The sequence below is a fragment of the Oncorhynchus gorbuscha genome, linkage group LG03 (assembly GCF_021184085.1).
Source record: "Oncorhynchus gorbuscha isolate QuinsamMale2020 ecotype Even-year linkage group LG03, OgorEven_v1.0, whole genome shotgun sequence".
Lineage (NCBI taxonomy): Eukaryota > Metazoa > Chordata > Actinopteri > Salmoniformes > Salmonidae > Oncorhynchus > Oncorhynchus gorbuscha.
The window spans coordinates 34,374,163-34,386,486 of record NC_060175.1 but is presented as its reverse complement, the minus strand read 5'-3'; positions in this window follow the sequence as shown (position 1 = coordinate 34,386,486).

The following is a 12,324-nucleotide window of genomic DNA, read 5'->3' as shown; positions in this document are numbered from 1 at the left end:
TGGCTTGAATACTCAGCAGACATGTCACCCATTGAGCATGTATGGGATGCTCTGGATCGAATTGTACGACAGCATCAGTGGTGGTCAGTGCTGTTTAAGATGAGGGAGGACGATTCATTTTTTATGAGCATGGCCTTATTTCTATTACAGCATATTGGATGACACTCATTCATATTCCATTAACCCAGGACAATGTAACAGCATTAGGTTTAGGCTACTACATGTTGCTAAAGTTTTTTTGTGTCCTAAAAAACTCTCCAGTCCCTAATGATTACAAGCATAACCACTATGCTTGAAAATATAAAAAGTGGTACTCAGTAATGTGTTGTATTGGATTTGCCCAAAACATAACAGTTTTTATTCAGGGAAAAAAGTTAATTGCTTGCCACATTTAATTGCAGCATTATTTTGTTGCATTCAGGATGCATGTTTTGGAATAATTGTATTCTGTACAGGCTTCCTTCTTTTCACTCTGTCAATTAAGTTAGTATTTTGGAGTAACTACAATGTTGTTGATCCATCCTCAGTTTTGTCCTATCACAGGCATTAAAATGCAATGCTCAACTGAGGGATCTTACAAATAACTGTATGTGTGGCATACAGAGATGAGCTAGTCATTCAAAAATCATGTTAAACACTATTATTGCACACAGAGGAAGTCCATGAAACTTATTATGTGACTTGTTAAGCACATTTTTACTCCAGAACGTATTTAGGCTTGCCATGGTAAAGGGGTTGAATACTTATTGACTCAAGACATTTCAACTATAATGTTGTATTAATTTGTAAACAATTTCGAAAATCATAATTACATTTGACATTATGGGGTATTGTGTGAAAGCCAGTGACAAAACATCTCAGTTTAACCTGGTGTCCTAGTTTCAGGCTGTAACTGTCACAGTTATGAGTGAAGAGGTGTGGAGTCAGGCGCAGAGAGCAAAGATGTGGGAAAAACAACACGCTTTAATGTCCCGAAACACAACATGTACAAAGTGAAAACACAAAATGAACAGAAATATAACCGGACAGCGTGTAACCCAAAATACAACAAAATACAACAAAATACACTCAACCAACAAAACAGACGAACAAGCCCGCACGAAACAGAAGCGGGCTAAACAGACTATATATACCCTATCCTAACAATCAAACTAGAAACAGGTGCTACCAATTAGACAAAACTAAACGAACACAGAACAACGGATCGGCGATAGCTAGTAGACCGGCGACGACGACCGCCGAGCGCCACCCGAACAAGAAGGGGAGTCACCTTCGGTAATATTCGTGACAGTACCCCCCTCCTGACGCGCAGCTCCCGCAGCGCGCCGACGTCGGCCTCGGGGACGTCCCGGAGGCCGAGGCGCTGGGCGATCCGGGCGGAGGCGATGAAATTCACTCAACATGGATGGGTCTAGAATATCCCTCGCCGGAACCCAGCACCTCTCCTCCGGACCGTACCCCTCCCAGTCGACGAGGTACTGCAAGCCTCTCACCCGGCGTCTCGAGTCCAGAATAGCTCGTATCTTGTACGCCGGGGACCCCTCGATGTCCAGAGGGGGTGGAGGAACCTCCGGTACCTCATTCTCCTGCATGGGACCAGCTACCACCGGCCTGAGAAGAGACACATGAAATGAGGGGTTAATACGATAATACGAAGGAAGTGATAATCGATAACAAACCTCATTTATTGTCCTCAGGACTTTAAATGGCCCTATACACTGCGGACCCAGCTTCCGGCAGGGCAAGTGGAGAGGCAGGTTACGGGTCGAGAGCCAGACCCTGTCCCCTGGTGCAAACACGGGGGCCTCACTGCGGTGACGGTCAGCGCTCTTCTTCTGCCTTATACTAGCTTGGCGTAATGACTCCTGGACTGCCCTCCAGGTCTCCTTAGAGCGCTGTACCCACTCCTCCACCGCAGGAGCCTCAGTCTGGCTCTGATGCCACGGTGCCAAGACCGGCTGGTACCCCAACACGCACTCAAATGGTGACATGTTGGTAGAAGAGTGGCTTAGTGAATTCTGGGCTATTTCTGCCCAGGGAATATATCTTGCCCACTCGCCTGGCCGGTCCTGGCAATACGACCGCAGAAACCTACCCACCTCCTGGTTGACTCTCTCCACCTGACCATTACTCTCCGGGTGATACCCTGAGGTAAGGCTGACCGAGACCCCCAGACGTTCCATAAATGCTCTCCAAACACGGGAGATAAATTGGGGGCCCCGATCAGAAACTATATCCTCGGGCACCCCGTAGTGCCGGAAGACATGGGTGAAAAGAGCTTCCGCAGTCTGTAGGGCCGTAGGGAGACCGGGCAATGGGATAAGACGGCAGGACTTAGAGAACCGATCCACAACGACCAGGATAGTAGTGTTACCCTGAGAGGGGGGAAGGTCAGTAAGAAAATCCACCGAAAGATGGGTCCACGGCCGTTGTGGAATGGGAAGAGGTTGTAATTTACCTCTTGGCAGGTGTCTAGGAGCCTTACTCTGGGCGCACACCGAACAGGAGGAAACATAGAATCGCACATCCCTCCTCAAAGTGGGCCACCAGTACTTCCTCTCAAGACCTCTCACGGTCCTATAAACACCTGGGTGACCCGACGAGGGTAGACAATGAGCCCATCGAATCAATTGATCACGAACAGCCAGCGGCACGTACCTACGACCCTCCGGACACTGTGGAGGCGTAGGTTCCCCCTTAGTGCCCGCTCGATGTCCGCGTCCACATCCCATACTACCGGTGCCACCAGCTTAGCTGCCGGAATGATGGGAGTAGGATCGATGGACCTGTCCTCAGTGTCGTAAAGTCTTGACAGCGCGTCAGCCTTAGTGTTGAGGGAACCTGGTCTATATGAGACAGTGAAATTAAATCTGGTGAAAAACATGACCCACCTTGCCTGACGAGGATTCATTCTCCTAGCTGATCGGATATACTCCAGGTTACGATGGTCAGTCCAGATAAGGAAAGGGTGCTTAGCCCCCTCAAGCCAGTGTCTCCACACCTTCAGGGCCTTAACCATAGCCAACAACTCCCTATCCCCCACATCATAATTCCGCTCCGCTGGCCCGAGTTTCTTAGAAAAAAAAAGCACAGGGGCGGAGCTTCGGTGGCACACCCGAACGCTGTGAGAGCACAGCTCCAACCCCAGCCTCGGATGCGTCCACCTCTACTATAAACGCCAAAGAAGGGTCCGGATGTGCCAACACCGGCGCTTTAGTAAACATCGCCTTCAACTTATGAAAAGCTCCGTTCGCTTCTGCTGACCACTGTAAACGCACCGGTCCCCCCTTCAGCAGTGAGGTAATAGGGGCAGCTATCTGACCAAAACCCCGGATAAACCTCCGGTAGTAATTGGCAAATCCCAAGAACCGCTGCACCTCCTTTACCGTGGTCGGAGTCGGCCAATTACGCACGGCCTTAACGTGATCACCCTCCATTACCAAACCAGAGCTAGAAATACGATAACCCAGGAAGGAAACTGATTGTTTGAAAAACTCACATTTCTCCGCCTTCACATACAGGTCATGCTCCAGCAGTCGTCTAAGAACTTTACGCACAAGAGATACATGCGCAGTGCGTGTAGCGGAGTAGATCAAAATATCGTCAATATAAACCACTACACCCTGTCCGTGCAGGTCTCTGAGTATTTCATCCACGAAGGATTGAAATATAGCTGGAGCATTCTTTAAACCGTATGGCATGACGCGATACTCATAATGGCCCGACGTAGTACTAAATGCAGTTTTCCACTCATCTCCCTTCCGAATACGCACCAAATTATAAGCACTCCTGAGATCCAGTTTAGTGAAGAACTGCGCTCCGTGAAATGATTCCACTACCGTAGCAATGAGAGATAGTGGGTAACTAAAACCCACTGTGATGGAATTTAGACCTCTATAATCAATACACGGACGCAAACCACCATCTTTTTTTCTTCACAAAAAAGAAACTCGAAGAGACAGGTGACATGGAGGGCCGAATGTACCCCTGTCCCAGAGCCTCGGTGATATAATTTTCCATAGCCACCTTCTCCTCCTGAGACAAAGGATACACATGACTCCTGGGAAGTGCAGCGTTAACCTGGAGATTTATCACGCAATCCCCCTGCCTATGGGGTGGTAATTGGGTCGCTTTCTTTTTTACTGAAAACGATAGCCAAATCCTCATACTCAGCTGGAATGCGCACGGTGGAAACCTGGTCTGGACTCTCCACCGTTGTAGCACCGATGGAAACCCCTACACACCTGCCTGAACACTCATCAGACCACCCCTGTAGAGTTCCCTGTTTCCACGAAATCGTAGGATTATGAATAGCCAACCAGGGAATCCCCAGAATAACTGGAAACGCAGGTGAATCGATAAGGAACAAACTAATTCGCTCCTTGTGATTCCCCTGCGTAATCATCTCCAATGAAATTGTGGCTTTCTTCACCAGCCCTGACCCTAATGGTCGACTATCTAAAGAGTGCACGGGAAAAGGGGGGTTTACTTTAACTAACGGAATCCTCAACCTCTGAGCGAGTCCGCGATCTATAAAGTTTCCAGCTGCGCCTGAATCTACCAATGCCTTATGCTGGAGAGAAGGAGAATAATTTAGGAAACAAATTAATAGAAACATGTGACCAACAGGAAACTCTGGGAGAGTGTGGTGCTTACTCACCTGGGGTGACCGATGAGTATTCTGCCTGCCCTCATGATTCCCAGATGAATTCCTCCAGCACCGACCAGACGTGTGCCCTCTCCGGCCACAACTGGTACAGGAGGAGCTTCCTCCTCCGATCTCCCTTGATGCGGTACCTCCTAACTCCATCGGAATAGGGGCAGGAGGATCAGGAGGTAGAACTGACAAGACCCTTTCAGAACGTCCACGAGCAGCTAGCAGATGGTCCAACCGGATCGACAGGTCTATCAGTCCATCCAGGCCAAGTGTAATATCCCGACAGGCCAGCTCGCTACGGACGTCCTCTCTCAGGCTACACCTGTAATGGTCTATCAGGGCCCTGTCGTTCCACCCTGCTCCCGCAGCCAAGGTCCGGAACTCCAGCGCGAAGTCCTGCGCGCTCCTCTTCCCCTGTCTCAGATGGAACAATCTCTCACCTGCCGCACGACCCTCTGGAGGGTGATCGAACACGGCCCTGAAACGGCGGATGAACTCTGAGTAGTTGTCTCTTGCCGAGTCGGGCCCGTTCCAGACCGCATTAGCCCACTCGAGGGCTCTACCAGACAGGCAGGTGATGAGGACCCCTACTCTCTCCTCCTCTGAGGGGGCCGGTCGAACGGTGGACAGGTAGAGGTCTAATTGCAGCAGGAATCCCTGGCACCCTGTCGCTGTTCCATCGTATTTCCTCGGAGGCGTCATGAGCAGAGCGCTGGAACCGGATCCAGATGGGGCAGATGGTAGAGTTGCTGGTGGGAGGGTCGGTGGAGTAGTAGGGAAACCATTCCTCTCCCAACGATCCATCCTCTCCATCATCCGTTCCATCGCTGATCCTAGGCGATGGAGGATGGATGTGTGATGTTGGACTCTCTCCTCCATAGTGGGAAGAGGAGTGGTCGCTGCTCCTGCTGACTCCATATCGTGGTGCGGGCTTCTGTCACAGTTATGAGTGAAGAGGTGTGGAGTCAGGTGCAGAGAGCAAAGATGTGGGAAAAACAACACGCTTTAATGTCCCGAAACACAACATGTACAAAGTGAAAACACAAAATGAACAGAAATATAACCGGACAGCGTGTAACCCAAAATACAACAAAATACAACAAAATACACTCAACCAACAAAACAGACGAACAAGCCCGCACGAAACAGAAGCGGGCTAAACAGACTATATATACCCTATCCTAACAATCAAACTAGAAACAGGTGCTACCAATTAGACAAAACTAAACGAACACAGAACAACGGATCGGCGATAGCTAGTAGACCGGCGACGACGACCGCCGAGCGCCACCCGAACAAGAAGGGGAGTCACCTTCGGTAATATTCGTGACAGTAACACAACAAAATATGGATATGAATACTGTAATTTTCTCTTGTCACTCTCCCTTCCCCTATTGTGTTTCACCATTGGGTTTGGTGTTACTAGTTCAAATTAGTGGCTAAATTATTCTACTCTTACTGTAAACAACTGGACCAATACAAAAAAATATGCAAAACAGTTAACAAAATGATTGCACATTAATAAAGGTAGCTAGCTTATTCTAAAATACAGATGTGATTTCTGTACCAGGGGATTGTATTGTGTGCAAGCCTTCAATGTAGACCACAATTTGTTGAATGAGGTGTTAGTGAATGGCTGGAACAAAAACCTTAAAACAGGTCTATAAAAAGAACTATGGCTGTCATGACTAAATTTGCCCTCATGTACTGAACAAGCTTATGAATGTTGGAGGTTAATCTCCTTGATGTTCCTCACTTCGGAGTGACTTTTTTTGTACAATGGGCTGTGTTTTAAGGACCCATGCACAGACACAAGAAAATCAATAAATGTTAACGTTTATTCAAAACGACAACTGTTGATGTCTCCACATGTTTCTGGTTTTGAGGCTTGGGCATCTGGTGACCCCTGCAAGGAGAGAGAATGGCATCAATAATATTACAATGCTTTATTAAGGCTCCCGAGTGGCGCAGTGGTCTAAGGCAATGCATCTCAGTGCAAGAGACGTCACTGCAGTCCCTGGTTTGAATCCAGGCTGCATCACATCTGGCTGTGATTGGGAGTCCTATAGGGCGGCGCACAATTGGCCCAGTTAAAAAAGAACATGAGTGAAAATACACAGGAATCGCCCCATCAACATTTGTGACCCTGAAGAGAGATAGAGATTAAGATAAAAGAGAGAGACATTTGAGTGAACAGAAGAGGAGAATGAAACGTGTGACATTGAGCCTATGAGCCCTTTGAGCCATTGTGGCTCTGACCTTGAGTTACTGTCTGGGGTTAGTCAACAAAAGGACCACGACAGACAGCGAGGATTATGCAACAGTTGGTGGAGTGGATAAGACGGACAATAAAAGAGAGGAAGAGTTAGAGAGCAAGAGAGAGAGAGAGGGGATGTGTGATGGAAGGGAAGGAGTGAAGCAGCTGTTTGATCAGAGCTAATTAGGACATTGAATCATTGATGAGACCTACATTTACCTTACGAACATTAAAAGGATAGAAAATTAGGGACAGAGAGGAAGCTCTTTAAATACCACCCCTGAAGTGTGTTTATAACATACTTTTCATCATCTTATTACCAAACCCAGCTAGCAAATTTGGTTCCTTAGAAGTTGTGGGAACTAATGTTTTTGGTTTCACATTGGTTGTGGGAATGAAGCTTCCTAAGTTTCCTGACCAATAAAACAGAAATGCAAATTTCACCTGTTCTGGGAATTTCAGGTTGCAGGGAGGTTCTGAGAATATTTTACTCTGTTTCATTTAAACTTTTCCTGGTAGGTTTTATTAACGCTCCGAGGAAGTAAATTCTAGATTATTTATAGTTTTTTTATAACTTTGGGTAAACTTTTTTATTAAACTCCAAGCACAGATAGGACAAGTGACAATTCATTTCCTTAGCCATTAATCATGCATACTCATGTCTTTTTTCTTGTGACACGGCATCAGTGCAATTCAAACCTATTATTTTGTGTTCTCTATCCATGGAATTAGTCCATTGTGTCACCATGACTGAGGGAGAATGCCATGTTTTTTACACATACAAAGCTGTTCATTTTAGTTTATTGAAACAGACCTAATTTCAAAGGAAACAAGCATTCATTAAGATGAGGTGTGACCAATTAGCGAGCACGGCCAACACACATGAACAGGTAGAGGATAGAGAGAGAGTTTCGTTGATACTGAGAACAGAATTTGTTGGTCCCATGTTTTCTGAGCTGAAATAAAAGATCCCAGAAATGTTACATACACACAAAAAGCTTAATTCTCTCAATTATTGTGCACAAATTTGTTTACATCCTTGTTAGTGAGAATTTCTCCTTTACCAAGATAATCTATCCACCTGACATGTGGCATATCAAGAAGCAAAACTTTAGAAACAGGAAACGCTGGAACAACCTGACAAGACAAGACGAACTGGCACAGACAAACAGAAAACGCAGGTATAAATATAGAGGTGATAATGGTGACAAATTGGAGACACCTGGTGGGGGTTGGAGACACGCACAAGACAGGTGAATCATATCAGGGTGTGACAGTCCCACCCCCCTTCCCCCCCTAGGGGCACCACCTGGCGTCCTACACAGTACATACCCGGCGGCAGAACATAGCGCTGAGGGCTGGGTCCAGGATGTTTCTAGCAGGGACCCAGCACCTCTCTTCCGGGCCATAACCCTCCCAGTCAACCAGGTACTAGAATCCTCTGCCCTGAGGTTGAACATTCAGGATTCAGGAGATGTCTCACCGTGTACGCCAGATGGCCGTCGATAAGATGGAAGAGAGGAGTGGACCTTGAAACAGAAGACAAAGGTCTATGAGACAGAGGTTTAATCCTAGACACATGAAAAGTGGGATGTATACGGAGGGTGCGGGGAAACAGAAGACGAACAGAAGAGGGGCTAAAGATTTTAGAGATGGGGAAAGGGCTGATAAAATGGGGGGGAAGCTTATGGGACTCCACCCAGAGGGGCAGATCCCGAGTGGAAAGCCATACACTCTGTCCAAGACATAGCGTGGACCAGGGGTCCGGTGGAGGTTCACCTGTCGCCGATATCTGGAGGTGGTCTTGAGAAGAGCGGACCGGGCTCTCTTCCAGTCACGACAACAGCAGCGGACGAACATCTGGGCAGAGGGTATGCTGACTTCTTCCTCTTGCTCAGGGAAGAGCTGATATGCCAAGGAACACTCAAAGGGCGAGAGACCAGTGGCCGAGCAGGGAAGGGTGTTGCAGGCGTATTCCACCCACACGAGTTGCTGGCTCCAGGTGGTGGGATTGGCAGAGACGAGGAAACGAAGAGCCGTCTCGAGGTCCTGATTGGTTCGCTCCGACTGTCCATTAGACTGGGGATGAAACCCAGAGGACAGGCTGGCCGACGGCCCAATTAGGGTGCAGAACGCTTTCCAGAACCGGGATGAAAACTGAGGACCGCAATCGGAGACCATGTCGACTAGAAGTCCATGGATCAGGAAGACGTGCTGCATCATGAGCTGGGCTGTCTCCTCGGCTGAGGGCAACTTGGGAAGGGGGATAAAATGGGCGGCTTTGGAAAACCTATCCACCACCGTTAGACATCTGGTGGGGGGTGGAGACAAGCATCAGACAGGTGAAACAGATCAGGGTGTGACAGGGGGAGTGGGACAACATTCCACATGCTACAATCAATAGCCTGATCAACTCTATGAGGCAAATGGTGGTCACACCAGATACGGACTGGTTTTCTGATCCCCTCCCCTACTTTTTCTTAAGGTGTCTGTGACCAACAGATGCATATTTGTATTCCCAGTCATGTGAAATCCATAGATTAGGGCCTAATTAATGTATATATGTATATGAACTCAGTAAAATCTTTTAAATTGTTACATGTTGCGTTTATATTTTTGTTCATTATACACACCTACTCATTCATTAGTTTTTAATTTTTGTATTTTCTATATTGTAGAATAATAGTGAAGACATCAAAGCTATGAAATAACACACATGGAATCATGTAGTAACCAAAAAAGTGTTAAACAAATCTAAATATGTTTTATATTTGAGATTCTTCAAAGTAGCCACCCTTTGTCTTGACGACAGCTTTGCACACTCTGAACAATTTGAGAACATGATTTTAAATAGAACCACGAAACACTTTGATGAAGTACTGAATTTCTGACAGAAGAACAATGTTTCTTAATGTTCTCAGAACTATTGAGAACATTCCCAATGTCAAACAATTTGTAGAACTTTCCTATGGCGCAATTTTATTTAGATTTTTATTTACGGATAGTCATGGTCACACTCCAGCACTCAGATTTAATTGAAAAACAAAGTGTTTGTCTTTAGTGAGTCTGCCAGATCAGAGGCAGTAGGAATGACCAGGGATGTTTTCTTAATAAGTGTGTGAATTGGACCATTTTCTGTCCTGCTAAGCATTCAAAATATAACGAGTACTTTTGGGTGTCTGGGAAAATGTATGGAGTAAAAAGTACATCGTTTCATTAAAGAATGTAGTTAAGTAAATGTAAAAGTTGCCAGAAATATAAATAGTAAAGTACAGATACCCCCAAAAAACGACTTCAGTATTTTTACTTTAGTACTTTACACCACTGATGGGAAGTCACACTCTGAAGACTTCGGTTGAAGGATCTACAATCAAGCCTGACAGGCAAATGAAATTCTAGCCTCACTGGAATCCCAATTTCCACAGGTGATAAGTGTGAGGCTCGGATTCATTCCTTCAATTATTCCGCTCTTCAACTTGGTGTGAACAGGAACGATTCATACTACTAAAACAAATCATTGGAACACGAGAACATGTCTTACCGTGCCGCATGCGGTCAGAGGCTAGCTAGCATAGTTTAGGCTAAAGAGCCTCCTGGCTAAGGTCGGCTAGCATGCATATCTTCCGGTGAATGAAGCTTACTAGCATTCCCCCGGCACTATGGCAACCCCATTCCTATTTTAAATTCCTGGAGATTGGATGGAGTAAGGAGAGTGGGCCTTGCACTCTCCTCCAATGAGGAAGTAGTCCTGAGCAGCTGCGCCACTCCGTAAAAAAAAATGGCTATGATGCCAGTGCTCCTACATTTTGTTACGGTAAACAGGGACCTACGTCAGCCATTGCTGGAGCCCTCTGTGACCATAAGGGGGCCGGGCTTTATGCAGGCTATACAATCTCACGGAAGCACAACGTGTGTTGAAAGCTTGTCCAAGTTGAATCCCCTCTGGTACCTTGCGTTACATGGTGTTAACAGGGTTCAAGGGGTATATTAATCTCCCCAGGGCAGGGAGTAATAAATTGGGTGATTCACTCTCTGTCCGCAAATTTCTGCCTGTAGCTCACTAGTCCCTATGAGGTGTCATGTGATACAGGTTATGGGCCCTGTAGGTGATTGGTGGTTGGTAGCGGAGTCGAGGGAACAAGCAAGGTTGGACACGACCAAGCTATTATCTCACACAGTCTCTGTGGTTCATATGTATGCCGAAATGAACTGTCTTACTCCAGCTCAGCACTTTTCATTCCTGGGAAATAGATTTGATTACCAATCGCCCCTGTCTGTTACCACAGAAGGCGCCAGTTTTTCAGAGCTGTCTGTCCCAGCTGGGTTACAAGGCGCTTTGTCGCCAGTAACTATAGCTGGTTGGTAGGTTAACCTCCATGATAAAGTGTTTGTGTGCGGTGCAGATATATGTTTTATTGTCAGATACACCAGATTGGTGCAGTAAAATGTGTTGTTTTACAGGGTCAGCCATGGGAGAAAATTAGGGTTAAGTGCCTTGTTCAAGGACACCTGTCGCCAGATGGCACTGCCAATCGTGGTACGTCACGGATTGCAGGATACTTTTATGCAAAACTTGGGACATAAAATATTTTTTCAACCTCAAATGCCACAGTGTTCACAGGTGCCAAAAGTGTTGTTTCCCGCATGTTAGTTAGATGAAAAGCGTCCCTTCTCCAGTGGTGGAAAAAGGACCCAATTGTCATACTTGAGTAAAAGTAAAGATACCTTAATAGAAAATGGCTCAAGTAAAAATATAAGTAGGTATAAAAAGTAAATGTAATTCCAAAAATATACTTAAGGATCTTAAGGATCAATCAGGGGTCTGGCAGCGTTTTAGGCGTTGTTTAAACTGTTGACTGTAGGAGATATTTGTGCTGCAGCGATTTGGCCATCACCACACACTTTTGTGAGGTTTTATCACTTGGATGTCACTGTTCCCAGTGTAGCCCACAGGGTGCTTATGGCTGGGACAGGGGAAATCACTAGGCAGCACGCCGTGTGCACAATACCTAGACTGACACATCTGGCAGGGTCAGGTCTGGGTGGTTTGCCATGGGCCGTTTTCATTTAGTATCCGTTGGAGTCGGCTTGGGGCGTGATTATATTTCCCCATATTATGTTGTACCAAAGTTGACTGACTGAAATGTAACGTAACATTATGACTATAACTAATATTCCCCGAAGGAGGGAAAAGAGGTCCAACATGAGGTACAGCCTGTTACTGGGCTGGGTGAAGAGCGTAATTAAATTGAAGGAATTAATCTGAGCCTCACGCTTATCACCTGTGGAAGGTGGGGCTTCCAGCGCGGCGCGGATTTCATTGGTCTTGTCAGGTGTGATTGTAGATCCTTCAACCAAAGTTGCGAGAGTGCAACTCCCCAAAGTACCTTGTATCTTGTATTGCTCCTTC